This window comes from Hyperolius riggenbachi, chromosome 5 (genome assembly GCF_040937935.1).
Source record: "Hyperolius riggenbachi isolate aHypRig1 chromosome 5, aHypRig1.pri, whole genome shotgun sequence".
Classification (NCBI taxonomy): Eukaryota; Metazoa; Chordata; class Amphibia; order Anura; family Hyperoliidae; genus Hyperolius; species Hyperolius riggenbachi.
The window spans coordinates 49,324,743-49,339,004 of NC_090650.1; the positions used below are offsets into that span (position 1 = coordinate 49,324,743).

Here is a 14,262-nt window from a genome sequence, read left to right on the forward strand (position 1 = left end):
GCAGTATGTGTACTTCCTGCTTGCATGGAAGCAGACCTGTTTACAAATTAACTGTTCTGCAGAGGCAGCCAGCTGACACCGCTGAGAGATCAAATTACACTGGTGATTAGTCACAGATGAGAGGGAATTAGACAGGCTAAACTCTCTAAATACATACTGGGTGGATTTCTCTTTGTTTTCCTTCTGTTCTGTGCAAGAGTTCGGGTCCATTGTAACAGTTAATCTCTGATCTAGTAAAGCAGGTAATCTTCTCTTATTTTGCAAAAACGGTGGTACTTTTCACAAAAACGTTTTGTGCATAATTAATTTAAAATCACATTTCACCATGTGCCTGTAAAAAAAGAAACTGTGTCTGGATGTCTGGCGTGTGAAAGTTTGACACTTGAGAAACCACTTGCAGGAATACAGCACCCTCTTGCAGGAAAAACAAAGTGCAATAAAACTATCCAGAAGGCACAGAAAAGAGAAAAACCTGCTGGAGCGGCTCAGCAGCAGAGCCCTCATCACAACACCAGGCTGCCAGGCATGCCTAGTGCCACTGAGTGCTCAGCACATATCAACATAGTCAGACGGGGAGGGGCAGATAGGGAGAGGGCCCATTGTTCTACAAGACCTGTGTCCCCTCTCTGCAAAACTCATCAGACCTCTCCACTGAGGAAATGCTCATCACACTCAGCCTACCGCAGAGGTGCTGACAAGTCAGGAAGGACTACGTGCTGCAGGAAAAACTCCAAGAAACTTTTCATACCTTCACTACTAGAACTTACAAGAAGTGACTATTGGAAAGCAAAACCGCCAGGTGGGGTTTAGGTAACCATAGAGACAGTGTGATGTCATGACTGAAGAAGCATGTCAAGGCAGCCAAACCAGCATGTTAGCGCGTAAAAAAAAAATCCCATGAGCTGCAAGCAATATTCAAGCGAGCGCAGGAGGTAAATGTGTTTAGTCTGGACCTGACATTGCTAAAAAGATTCCACCTATCTGCTGAGGGTCTGGACTAATGGATTAGTTCTTCTGCAGGACACCTGATCACCTTCACCCAGGTAACAGCATGCCAAGCTCTGCCAGTTTCCTTTACTGAAGTATGCGACTTGCCGTCTGTGGATTCTTATCATGCAAATATGCAAGATCTTGTTTGCTAAGCACCATCGGAAGGTGCTTTTGTGCTGAATTGGCTGTTTTTACGCCTTTGGGAAAGTGATTGATGGAAGAGTGAAAGGTCTGGCTTTGGAGAGGACGATTGGCAGACGGTTTGAACTTTTACCACTTGCATTACAGTTAGGTGAAGCTGTGTTACGTTTTTGAGGTGTGTAGTCTTCGCGGTGTAAGTTGCACGCATGTTTCGACAAGACTGTAATTTAAGATCGCTCACTGCCAAAGTAAAGACAGAGTGGATTTTGTGAAATCGTTACCCCAAGTAGGATTTATAGAATGTTTTAACAGCTCTTTGAGTGTTGTCTTTTGGTGTTGCCAAATGTTCCCGATGGTCCTTGTTGTCCCTGGCAAGTTTTCTGCTCAGGTATATTGTATGTGTCTTAGATTTAAAGGGGATTTGTCACAGAGAAAAGAAAATAAACAAAAAAAACTAATCGTGGATCTGCAAGGTCTTCCAGATGATCCCTGGTCAGGTATTCAGGTATTTGAACATTTTGACTAATTTTTCAATTGGACTGGATTGAAAAATCAAAGTGCACAAGTGTAGGATGGTTGTTGCGATACGGGCAAGTTCTACCAGTTTTCCTGCTAATATCACTTTACATCGATTGGTAGTTTGCACATTTATGCATCATGTCTACATGAGAGATCGATATTTACTAGCACAATCACTAAAAGTGCCCATACATTGTTAGACTTGGCGACCGATCAACCATCCGATTCAATACCATTAGTTTGGTTGAAAGAAGACTTCTATCTACCAAGTTCAACCATAAAAAATGTAATGCTGGGAATACACGATGAGTTTTTTCAACAGATTTATTGGCTGATTGTTTTTCCGATCAATTTCCATTCCGTTCAAAATCGATCAGAAAAATGATTGAAATCAGAACGGACCTGTCGGAAATTATCTATCGAGCCATCTAACTGCCAAAAAAAACCTCATCATGTATTCTCAGCAATACTTTAAGGGACCATTCACAATTACAATCGCAAAACGCTAGCAATTAGCGCTAGTGTTTTGCACAATGATTTTTACGGGATAAACACATATTTTTCAGTGTACTATCACAAATTTTGAGCGATCGCGATTAGCATTTTCTTAACATTGTAATTGCGTTCACTCAAAACATTTTTCATTAGGGGGAACAGCGCCGGGGGTTTTGTTGCATTTATCGAACGTCGCAAAATTGTACGCTGTTCCCGCTGCTCACCCAATCGAGAAAGTCAGCCAACATCTTGCAGCATGCTCGATCGACAATGTGACAGTGCGACCAATTTTCATCTCGAAATTAGTCGGGCATGCACTTTGCGGCACTGATTTTAATCTAATTCGATTATAATTATCGAATCGTGTTTCCGATCATCCGTCAAGGTAGCCATACACTGGTCGATTTGCCATCAGATCGACCAACAGATAGATCCCTCTCTGATTGAATCTGATTGGAGAGGGATCGTAGGGCTGCCTTTACTGCAAACAGATTGTGAATCGATTTCAGTATGAAATCGATTCACCATCTGTAAAGCTGCCTCTGCCAAATCACCCCCCCCCCCCCCCCCCCGCCAGCTATACATTACCTGCTCCGCCGGCGCGAGTCTCCCGGTCTCTGCTGTCTTTTTCGCCGCGCTGGGCTCAGAGTCCGGCTGGCCTCACTGAGCTTCCTGTGCGGGGAACAGTAGAGGGCGCTCTACTGTTTAAACTTCCTGCTGGGACAGGAAGTTCAGTGCAGCCAGCCTGACTCTGAGCCCAGCACGCAGAAGAAGACAGCGGCGAGAGCGGGAACACGCGCCGGCGGAACAGGTAATGTATTGCAGCTAGCGTCGGTCGTCGGGCATTCGAACGCCGATATCGACGCACTCCCGACCCGCCGGCAATGGAGCAAAATCTTCAGCACGGACGGATCGATGGGAACGATTGATTTCGGATGGAAATCGATCGTTCTGTCAGTGTTTGCGCAACGATTTCACAGCAGATTCGATCACAGTGATCAAATCTGCTGTATATCGGCATGAAAATCGTTAGGTGTATGGGCCCCTTAAGCCTCATCTACAGGGTACAATTTTCCATCAGATGAATGAATCTATTAGATAGATCTAATAACAAATTGCATTGTGTGTAGATGTCCAAATTGTTTTAGATCAATTTTGTAATAGATTTTGCTTTGAAAGTACCCAAAATCTATTGCAAAATCGAACGCAATCTGACTGGACCGGTTGGAAATTATCTAATAGATCCGTCTAATAGATCTGATCTGATGAAAAATTGTACTGTGTAGATGAGGCTTTAGATTGTGTGGCAATTAGTCCAAGTGATCTGCAGCAATTCATTGGATAGATAAGACTGTTTTTGTTTGTTCTGAGAGTGTCCAGATCTTGTGTTCCTTATCTTGTATTACTGTTTGTACAATCAGGGTGGGCGTGGTTATAGTCAATAGATTACTTGCAGTGTCCCTGGGTGGAGCTGTGACCAGTGCTCTGGACTCTGTACAGCTTTCTCTAGTATCATTATGCTCTAGTATCAGTATCATTATTACACACCATGCATTTCCCCATCACAGGTTAAATGGATTATTTCCAACAGGTCTAATCTGATTTACTATTGTTTTTCTGATCGATTTTTCTTTGTTTTTCTAATGATAAAATCAATCAGAAAAATTATTGGAAATCAAATCAGCCCTGACTGAAATCATCGATTTGACTCATCTATTTGACTGGAAATTGCATGGTGTGTAAGAGGCAAGATTCGGGCTGTGCTCCCACTTGAGCCGAGAACGGACATTTTTTGTCGTTGCTGCGCTCCTTTTTCTGCATGAGTGCGTCCGGACCGCACCTGGGCGGTAAGCTGAAGCCGCACCTCTGTTCCTCTCTGATTGGCCAATATTTCTCATGCTGATACAATGCATTTTCTATTGCAGTGCTGGGTAGGAGTGCCTGAAGACTGGGAGGAGGGCGGGCAATGCATACACAATCAGGCAGAGGAGAGTAAGGGAGGAAATGACATCAGTATTGGCTACAAGATAGACACAGTTAAGATGGAGAATCCTAAGAGGGATTTTCTCATTTCTTACTGTAGAAAAAAACACTAAAATCAAAACTTGTACAGTGCAATACACATATGTTATGTAAGTAGAGCAAGTATTTATCTACTTGTGTTTGTAAAACAAACTGTAAATCATTTGTCTGAATAGTGACAGAGAAGTGGAACCGATCTACATGGTATAGCTCTAGCCTGACGCCGACACAAACTGTTATAAACAGCTGATAAACAAGGCATTTTTTTCACACAGGCTGTGATGAGAGACCTCTGAAAAGCTTTATATTGTTGCAGGCTAAAAGCTCAATATGTATATGGGGTTTACAGAAGGACAGTTTCTTTAATAGTTGTTCTTTAAATGAGAATACTCTTTTCCTCTAGCTAGTGCTGATGGAATGCTGGTTGTGTGCTTGTAGTCCAGATGTTATAGATTGCCTATAAATGGCTTCAGGTGGAGTGATTTGTAATCTTATATGCTGTATTGGAAATCTCTGCAGAGTGATGCGATTTCTTCCATTCCTGCAGCTAAGTTCATTAATAAACTCTCCCTGGAGGAAATAGAGCTGGGGTTTGATCTACACTTATTTTATAGACTTTACACTGATAAACATTGCTGAGTATATCATGCCTGAGCAGCGAGTTATGTCATGCAAGAAATGGAGGGGAATCCCTCTCCTTACATTACAGAAATTTAAAGAGGTCCTGTAGTGAAAATAACATAATGAATAAAATGGCTTATTTGTTTACAATATTTATTTATAAATTATTTAGTCAGTGTTTGCCCATTGTAAAAACTTTCCTGACAACAATCTACATTCTGAAACCTATCACATGTGGTGACCTCTTTAGTTCTGTCAGGGGCATCATTGTAGAATGTTCATTTACCCAGCATTCTGAAGCCAGTACAAAATATACCTGGTCTCCCAGAATGCTCTGGGAGGAGAATTCCGCATAGCTAAACAGCCTAGGCTAAGCATCACTGGGGAGCAGGGCTACATACCTATATACGGAAATATATAGATGCTGAAACCAGAAAAATGAATTTAAAAGTAGGTATCCTAAACAATTGTATCTATCTTCCTTCTAAAAATGACTTAAGATATTCCACAGTTTTATTTTATGTCTAAATCTACTTTTTAAGTTTTAACTGTTTTATTGTTTTTGCTCAATGACACATTAATTGAAGTATGGCAGAGCTAAAATCTAGGAACTATTGATCCTTTTTATCTCTTTCCTGCTCTCAGAAGCCATTTTCTGCTAGGAATGTGTTTTACAGTTGGAATTTTTATCAGTGAGGGTCACACTGTAGTCACTTTCTGTCTGAGTCAGGACTGAGTCAGCCACTTACATACCTGATATTTAACTCTTTCAGGCAGAGAAAGAAAAAAAGGAACACAGCATAATTATTTGTGTGCTAGGCACTGTACATACACATGTCTATCTCATCATGTCACATGTCACTTCGGGTATCACTTTGGCGCCTCTTTAATGTGGATCTTTAGCTCTTTTTTTTAAATTATTTTTGGTTTGGGGAGAGACGAAGATTACAACCTCCATCTGTTTATTACTAATGTCTGGGTACTTCTCGGGTTGATTTCTGAACACTTCTTGCCAGCTCAAAGAGATAGTAAGAGGAAGTAATTTTATTCATAGGGACGGAGATAGCAATAAGAGCATATTTTAGTAGTCCACCAGGTCTTTATTGCTACTTGTGATCCTTTTGAGAAGGTGTCTTTCACTTCCTGTCTTGCTGTCCATGAGTCATTGAAGACAGGCTATGAGTAGGGTGAGCAGATGAGTTCAGCTAAAAAGGATGACACATAGACAATCAAAAAGGAGGATAAACATTACCAAATCTATTTTCCATCTCCCTAGTTTCCATGCACAACAGTTTATTTTCGCCCTGCCTCAAAACACCGATATTTTGTCTTGTGACGATCAGAAAACTTGTATTTCCTCTTAGGTTTTAGACCTTTTTTTTCTTTTGAATTAGAATTTTTTTTTTGCAAAAATGTATTAGTTATTACTGCTGTCCATTTTTCTGTCGGGTCAGAACTAGTGTTGCCACACCCACTATTTGATGCTGTAATTATTGATAACATGACATCACGCGGATACATCGAGAATGGGCGAAGGCTGCTCAATCTCAGTATATATCCTATGTAATTTGTTAAAATTGGTCAATTCTGTTTGTGATTCTGTGAAAGGTGGACATTTTCACACATTTTTGGAATGCTGCAGGACGAAGGAAGCCTTGTTGAGAAAGAGGACATGCCTTCCCCAACAGAAAGAGTGGCGTTCTGGAAGGAGCACCCATCACGCTGAGGACCAACAGAGAGACTGAGGTTCTGGAAGGAGCACTGTCACCCAGAGGACCAACAGAAAGACTGGAGTTCTAGAAGGAGCATCCAACACCTGAGGACCAAAAAAGAGACTGGGGCTCTTGAAGGAGCACCCATCACTCTGAGGACCAACAGATAGACTGTGGTTCTGGAAGGAGCACCTATCACCCCAAGAACCAAAAGAGAGACTGGGCTTTAGGAAGGAGCACCCATCCCCATGAGGACCAACAGAGAGACTGGGGTTCTGGAAGGAGCACCCCTCACCAGAGAACCAACAGAGAGTCTGGAGTTCTAGAAGGAGCACCCATTACCCTGAGGACCAACAAAGAGACTGGGGTTCTTGAAGGAGAACCCATCACTCTGAGGACAAACAGTGAGTCTGATGTTCAGGAAGGAGCACCTATCATCCTGAGCACCAACAACAGAAAGACGGTTTATGGAAGGAGCACCCATCAACCTGAGAACCAACAGATAGTCTGGGGTTCAGGAAGAAGCACCAATCACCCTGAGCACCAACAGAGAGACTGGGGTTCAGGAAGGAGCACCCATCACCATGAGGACCAACAGATATACTGAGGTTCTGGAAGGAGAACTCTCACCAGAGAACCAACAGAGAGTCTGGAGTTCTTGAAGGAGCACCCATCATCCTGAGGACCAAAAGGAAGACTGGGGTTCCGGTGGAAGGAGCACCCATTTCCCTGAGGACCAACAGAGAGTCTGGTGTTCAGGAAGGAGCACCCATCTCCTGGACAACCAACAGAGCGACTGGGGTTCTTGAAGGAATGGGTCCAAGCCTGACTTTTCAGGCACATTTCCATACGACTCTGAAATCTGCCTCCAAACATGCTTTTTTTTCACAGAGTCTAATGATTTATTTTCATGTTGTAATCTTGAGTTCAACTTTTCCAGTTTTCTGAGAGGTGCCCTTTAACTAGCTTTAGCAGGTGAACATTTTATTTTCCTACATGAACCATGCACATGGCAAAAAGTCACAAAGGAGAGAGTTCTAGCATTGCCAATAAAAGTCACTTTGAAATCTGGAACATTTCTGTGGCTGTAAGAGGTATGTGGTCTCTTTCAGAACATTCTGTTTCAGTGTGATCTTCCCCCATTTTGAAGTCATTACACAGGGGACGTGCATGAATATATGTATTTGAACTGCTTCTGTGAACGTCGAGCCCAATTCTGCAGAGGAATAGCACAATGAGATGGTTATGTAGGATTTTATTTCTGAGTGGTTGGATTACCCACAATGCTTTGCCAATTTCATCACTTTGAAAATCTCCATAGGCTGCAGGTGTACCAAACTCTGTCGTGATTAACAGCGCAGCCTACGGTCAGACCTCTGACAACCTCACGGGCCGCCGCTGCGCTGTCCACTGCCACTGATCTGCATTAATTGGATGGTGTGACAGCCTTTGTGTCACTGATAGATCAGATCTGGCCTCTGTGATAAAAGTAAGCCACTTTTTCCAAACTTTAGGCTGGCTGTAATTACTGGGTTTATATGGACCTGTTAAAGAGAAATGTCACTTTTCTGGAGTGCTGTCAGCTGGATTACATATCTAGTAAAGTCTCTGTTATCCTGACATTTTTATTTATTTGTGTATTTATTTATTTAAGTAATTATATGGTGGTGGCTGGATAGTGTAATGGTTAACGGCTCTGCCTGTTCAGTAAGCCAGCACCTATTCAGTAGGAGGCCTTGGGCAAGTCTCCCTAAACACTGCTATTGCCTATAGAGTGTCTCCTAGTGGCTGCAGCTCTGGCACTTTGAGTCCGCCAGGAGAAAAGCACAATATAAATGTTGTGTTTGTTTTGTGTGTGTGTGTGTGTGTGTGTGTGTGTGTGTGTGTGTGTGTGTGTATAGCGCCGACATATTACACAGCGCTGTACAGAGTATATTGTCTTGTCACTAACTGTCCCTCAGAGGGTCCCACAATCTAATGACGGGAATCGGCTGATGCTGGATAATTGTGCTTTCTGCTTGCTTAAGACTCAATGTTAATAATAGTCCTAGCTGATACAGTACTACACGCCACACTATATACATACCATGAATTCTGTATTAAATGTTAAATACAGTAATTGAAAGTATATTAACCTTGGGGCCACAAACAGCCTAAGAAGTTGTCCTTCACCGCTGTGAGCACTGCCGGTGATTTGTGCTGGTTGGTTGAGTTCTGGCTAACTGGGACTCTACTAAATAAAGGTGGTCCCCAGTTAATGAAAGCGGTAGGGGACTGTAGATTCCGTCTTAACCTGAAGCCATTCTTAAAGGACTTACGAGCCCAAACAGCTAAAAAAAGATAAGTACCTTATTCAGTTTTAAATGCACGGAGGACGCCGTCCGCGCCCTCCGTGCAGTTCCGCCGGGTCCCCGCAGTCTGATCGCCCCCCGTGCCGCTCCCGACCCCACGGACGGGGTCGGGCTCCCCTTCCTCTCCTAAGATGGCCGCCGGAGCCGGCCGCGGCTGCGCGGTCCGCATACGCGTTAGTGCGGCTGCGCAGCTCTAGGGCCCTCCCCCCCGATCCACGCACAGTAGCGTGGATCGAGGGGGGAGGCCCTAGAGCTGCGCAGCCGCACTAACGCGTATGCGGACTGCGCAGCCGCGGCCGGCTCCGGCGGACATCTTAGGAGAGGAAGGGGAGCCCGACCCCGTCCGTGGGGTCGGAAGTGGCACGGGGGGCGATCAGACTGCGGGGCGGAACTGCACGGAGGGCGCGGACGGCGTCCTCCGTGCATTTAAAACTGAATAAGGTACTTATCTTTTTTTAGCTTTTTGGGCTCGTAAGTCCTTTAAAGAACAAGTGACACCCATGCTAACCTAGAAATAAAAAACATATATAAGATGAACACTAGTTCTACTTACATAACAGATGTATTGCACTCCTTCTGTCCTAGTTATGATCGTAATGTTCTAATTTCGCTTGGGCAAACTTTCATGTACAATTTTGCAATCATGACTATACATATTATGATTTTGAAAATTGGAAGTTTGCGCGGATTGTCGGTACATGAAAACCATTCAGAGCATTACAGTACTGGACCATAGGTTTCCTTTAGGCAGGGAACACACTTGACTGTTTTCGTGCGCATTTTCTGCACAGAAAAACTGAGAACTCATGTTAATCAATGGGCTAGTGCACACTTAATATGTTGTTCGCGCGCAGAAAAAAAACTGACATTCTGCATCATGATTCTGCACATTTTGTCAGTTTTCTCTATCAACTACATCAGCTGCTGTGAAAAAAACACTTGCGTTTTCCAGGCATTGAAACACACTTGGTGTGCAGAAAAAGTATGCAGAAAAACGCGCGCGGAAAACTGAAAGTCAAGTGTGTTCCCTGCCTGAAATTTTATAAAATGTGGATGCAGAACTTGGAACTCGCTCGCAAAATGTAATTTACTAAGCTTAAAAAAAATGTTCTTTGAATTGTTTAAAATTGATTTTCTCAAAAACGTCAAGTTCTTTTTGAAACAAAATATATAGAACCCCCCCCCCCCCCCCCCCGCATGCAACTGTTTGGCAATGACAATTAAAGGGCCAGTGCTTCTATGGTATGTGATAACTCCAAACCAAGACAGCAGAAAAAGTTTTGAATACAGGATTTGCATCTTTCTCACTTAATACACTCAGACCAGTTGGTGTTGAAATTTGATTTTTATGGTGTGGCGAGATTGTCACCATAAAAATCAAATTTCAACACCAACTGGTCTGAGTGTATTAAGTGAGAAAAAGTTGTTGGGACTTCGGTTTGTTCTGGCCTGTTTTACTTACTGGCCTTTATCACTGCTGTATATTACTTATGAATTATCAAACAATTAATTCTGATTAATTGACAATGCCAGGCCCATCTGACTTATATCAGCCACAGCCTCCACCCCATCTTCTGCTTAGAGTAAACAAGAAGACTTAAAGTGAACGGGAGACGGAGCACACAGCATTATTGATACGTACCTGGGGCTTCCTTCAGCCCTTGAGTTGTGTGGGGTCCATCGGCCTACTCACCGGGCGCTCCGTTCTCCAGAAGTAGCCACCGGAATTTGGGACCAGTCATCCTCTTCTAGGCAAGTGTGACCGGAAGCATTCTGTGCTGCGCAGTAGTACTTCTCAGACGCAGAACACCCCAGGTCACGGGAGGACGATGGGGGCGTGGCCGGGGCATGCGCAAAGACTGACCCCGACTGAGAACAGTACCGGTGGCTACTACAAGGGGAACGGAGAGGACAGTGAGGGAGCCCACACACCTCTGGCTGCAGGAAGCCCCAGGTAAGTATAAATATTGCTATCTGTACCATCTCAGGTACACTTTAAAGAGGCACTGTAGTGACATACAGGTCCTTCTCAAATCTGTGGGATATTGTGAAGAGAAAGTTGAGAGACACAAGACCCACCACTCTGGATGAGCTTAAGGCCGCTATCAAAGCATCCTGGGCCTCCATAACACCTGAGCAGTGCCACAGGCTGATTGCCTCAATGCCACACTGCATTGAAGCAGTCATTTCTGCAAAAGGATTCCCGACCAAGTATTGAGTGCATAACTGAACGTAATTATTTGAAGGTTGACTTTTTTTGTTTTAAAAACACTTTTCTTTTATTGGTCGGATGAAATATGCTAATTTTTTGAGATAGGAATTTTGGGTTTTCATGAGCTGTATGCCAAAATCATCAATAAGAAAACAATAAAAGGCTTGAACTACTTCAGTTGTGTGTAATGAATCTAAAATATATGAAAGTCTAATGTTTATCAGTACATTACAGAAAATAATGAACTTTATCACAATATGCTAATTTTTTAAGAAGGACCTGTATAGTAGGATGCTGTAAATTATGGCCTACACTGGCTAACGCAGTGGAGGACAGTTTAGACCGCGTGTGTATGAGGCTTAAAGGGAAAATAAACCGAGAAGAATATGGAGGCTGCCATATTTATTTATTTTTAAATAATACCAGTTGCCTGGCTGTCCTGTTGATATTTCTGGCTGCAGTAGTATCTGAATCACACACCTGAAACAAGCATGCAGCTAATCCAGTCAGACTCCACTCAGAGCACCTGATGTGAATGCTGGTTTATTGTCTATGGCTGAAAATTATTAGAGGCAGATGGTCAGCTGGACAGCCAGGCAATGTGCATTGTTTAAAAGGAAATACATGTCAGCCTCCATACGTTTCTCACTTCAGGATCCCTTTAAGAGGGGATGAGAAGCAGCCTCAGCAGACTCATAGAAATGCCTGATTGTTATTCAGAATATTAAAGTCAACACTGAATCCTGTTTCTCTTGCATTGAACAAGATCATCATCCTCAGCTGACATGTTTTGTAGATCTGCACAGACACAAAGCCACTCCTGGGAACCATAATATTAAACTCTTTAGCACTACATCCTGGCTGGGAAAAATGATGACTAACTGTACAGTGCAATGCTTTTCTTCCCTGTGTTATCTCATGGAATGCTGATGTAAGTTAATTCTTCTCAGTCAGGTATGTGATGTTTCTCCAGTGTAATGTCCATGGTCATATATACTGCATTATATACTACAGGAGGGCAGCAGTCGTATGATCCTGGGATGTTAATGGGATCCAAGCAGCTTTTTTTCTGCAGTTTGTCCTGGTTTCTAATAGCTGTGGGAGTTGCTATTATCCCCCCTTCCCTCTGCCCTTATTTATCTAGTTCAAGGTGTGAAGGTAATAAAGTGTGACTTCTCTAAACTGTTTGATATACAGTGTCCAATCACAGCACAAACCCTGTTGATGAAAGCTTTTGTTTGCTACTGCTAAATACAGCAGTCCTTATTTGCCTGCTCTTTCTGCAGATGGCAGGGAGCTGAAGTAGGGCAATAAAAGCCACCAGCAAACATTTAATTGTAAAAAGAAAAGGTATAATAGATTTTTTTTAGTAATGAGCCATATTGTTAGCATGCATTGTTTGGTGTGTTATTGAGATGCCCTGGGGCTAAAAATGTTGTTTGGTTCACTTTAATGGCCCCTGTGACACTGGATGTTTGGCCAATGTTATTGCACTGTTTGCATCGTTTACTTCTGGATCATTGAGATGAAAATAATTCCAAGCTGATGGGTCAGAATTCTGAATACAATTTATAAATTATCTACCTATGAGATCCATCTGATAATGGCCTTTATATTCAAATTGTAATGAAGGTGTCACAGAAAAAGATACCATTTTTTTTTACCTGAAAGTTCGCACAAATGGGCATCAATGTTCAGAGTGTGGGAAATATTATGCACAGAATGAAAGTCTGCTTGTACATCAGAGTGTGGGAAATATGCACAGCATGAAATTCTGCTTGTACATCAGAGTGTGGGAAATATGCACAGCATGAAATTCTGCTTGTACATCAGAGTGTGGGAAATATGCACAGCATGAAATTCTGCTTGTACATCAGAGTGTGCAAGTTCACTGATGCAAACTACTATCTATATATAACAATATATTCTCCTCTCCGATAACTTCTTCCCATTCACAATGCCAACATTCCTCTAGAGCTGCTTCCACTCTCTGGAACTTCTTACCTTATCCTATTAAATCTCTCTCTCTCCCTCCCCCTCCCCCTCTCCCTCTCTCTACTTGACATTTCCTTTAAAGGTATATTATAGCAAATACCTTCTGTTTTAAGAAGGCAAATTATACTCAGCATTGCTTTTTAATAGGATGGCTTCTCAGTCTCTTTTTGCCCGTATACTATCCTAGTGGTTCTGGATCATCCTGCGCTGTCTGGGTATTCTACGTTTAGTGAGACATTTGGCACATTTACTACTGAAGCTGGAAAAGCTGTTCTGTTTAGTGAGATTTCCAGATTGTTTTTGTTTTTCTCTGCTTGCCATCATTAGAGCAGAAACTGATGCAGGGGAGAGAGAGAGAGAGAGCACATTTCTGTGTTTACTTCTCTCAGCACCTCTGACTGTGTAAACAGTGTAAAACCTTCCTCTCTCCTGGGGGAGGCTGGACAGGGAAGGTCCTAACCTCCACTAATTGATGTGGAAGGGTGAGCTGAGGGGTTAGTGAGGGGGCACTCCCAGGATTACTGGTATAATTACACCACAAACAAAACCAGCACATAATTGCAGCTTTTAAGGTCACATTTGTCATTTCAACCCCCTGATTCTAGCTTTGACTCTCTGGCCAAGGTGTTAACTGACACCTTCTGGCCTCAGACCATGCCCTCCAGTGAGCTGGCTCTGCAAACCAGGATCTGTTAAGTAAAGTTATCCTTTGTTCAAGGGAACCTGCAATGAAATTTAGCAGGATACAATAATGCAATAGCATTTGTAAAGCGCTTTCTCCCATAGGACTCAAAGCACATAGATAAGTCTCAGATCAATACATATTTTATTGGCACCTGACCCCGTGATCACTGTGAGCCAATCTCATTGGCTCACATTGATCACAGGGTCTGGAGCCAATTAAATCAGCTCCTGATGGGCTCACAGAGCTCTGCTGTCAATGCACTGGCAGAGCGAGTCAGCTTCAGTGGCAGGAGAGCAGTGCAGTGTTCTCCCCAGGCTCTTTTAGCTGGGTGCTCCACCCGGCTAGTTTTGGTGAGCACCCGGCTGTAATCAGCTCACCACCTCCTATGCTGTAAGCAGAGTTGCGCACAGGAGCACTGTCCCTGCATTCTCTCTTCTTGCCCCACCCAGCTACTTTTTCATGCCACCCGGCTGGAAAAAAAATTCTGGGGAGAACACTGCAGTGCGATCGGCAGGAGTG

At 43.1% G+C, this 14,262-nt stretch overlaps 1 protein-coding gene across 16 annotated transcripts in view; it reads left to right on the forward strand.

The window, feature by feature from the left end:
* KIAA1217 (KIAA1217 ortholog) overlaps positions 1 to 14,262 on the forward strand; it is a 798,974-nt gene that overhangs the window by 343,139 nt on the left and 441,573 nt on the right. For 2 of the 16 annotated variants that reach the window (XM_068235632.1, XM_068235634.1), the window contains exon 1: positions 618 to 1,043. The exons of the other annotated variants lie outside the window; for them this stretch is intronic. The gene's annotated coding sequence lies outside the window, so the exon portion shown is untranslated. Of the gene's footprint in view, positions 1 to 617; positions 1,044 to 14,262 lie in introns of those variants that run through there. 16 annotated transcript variants of the gene reach the window in all.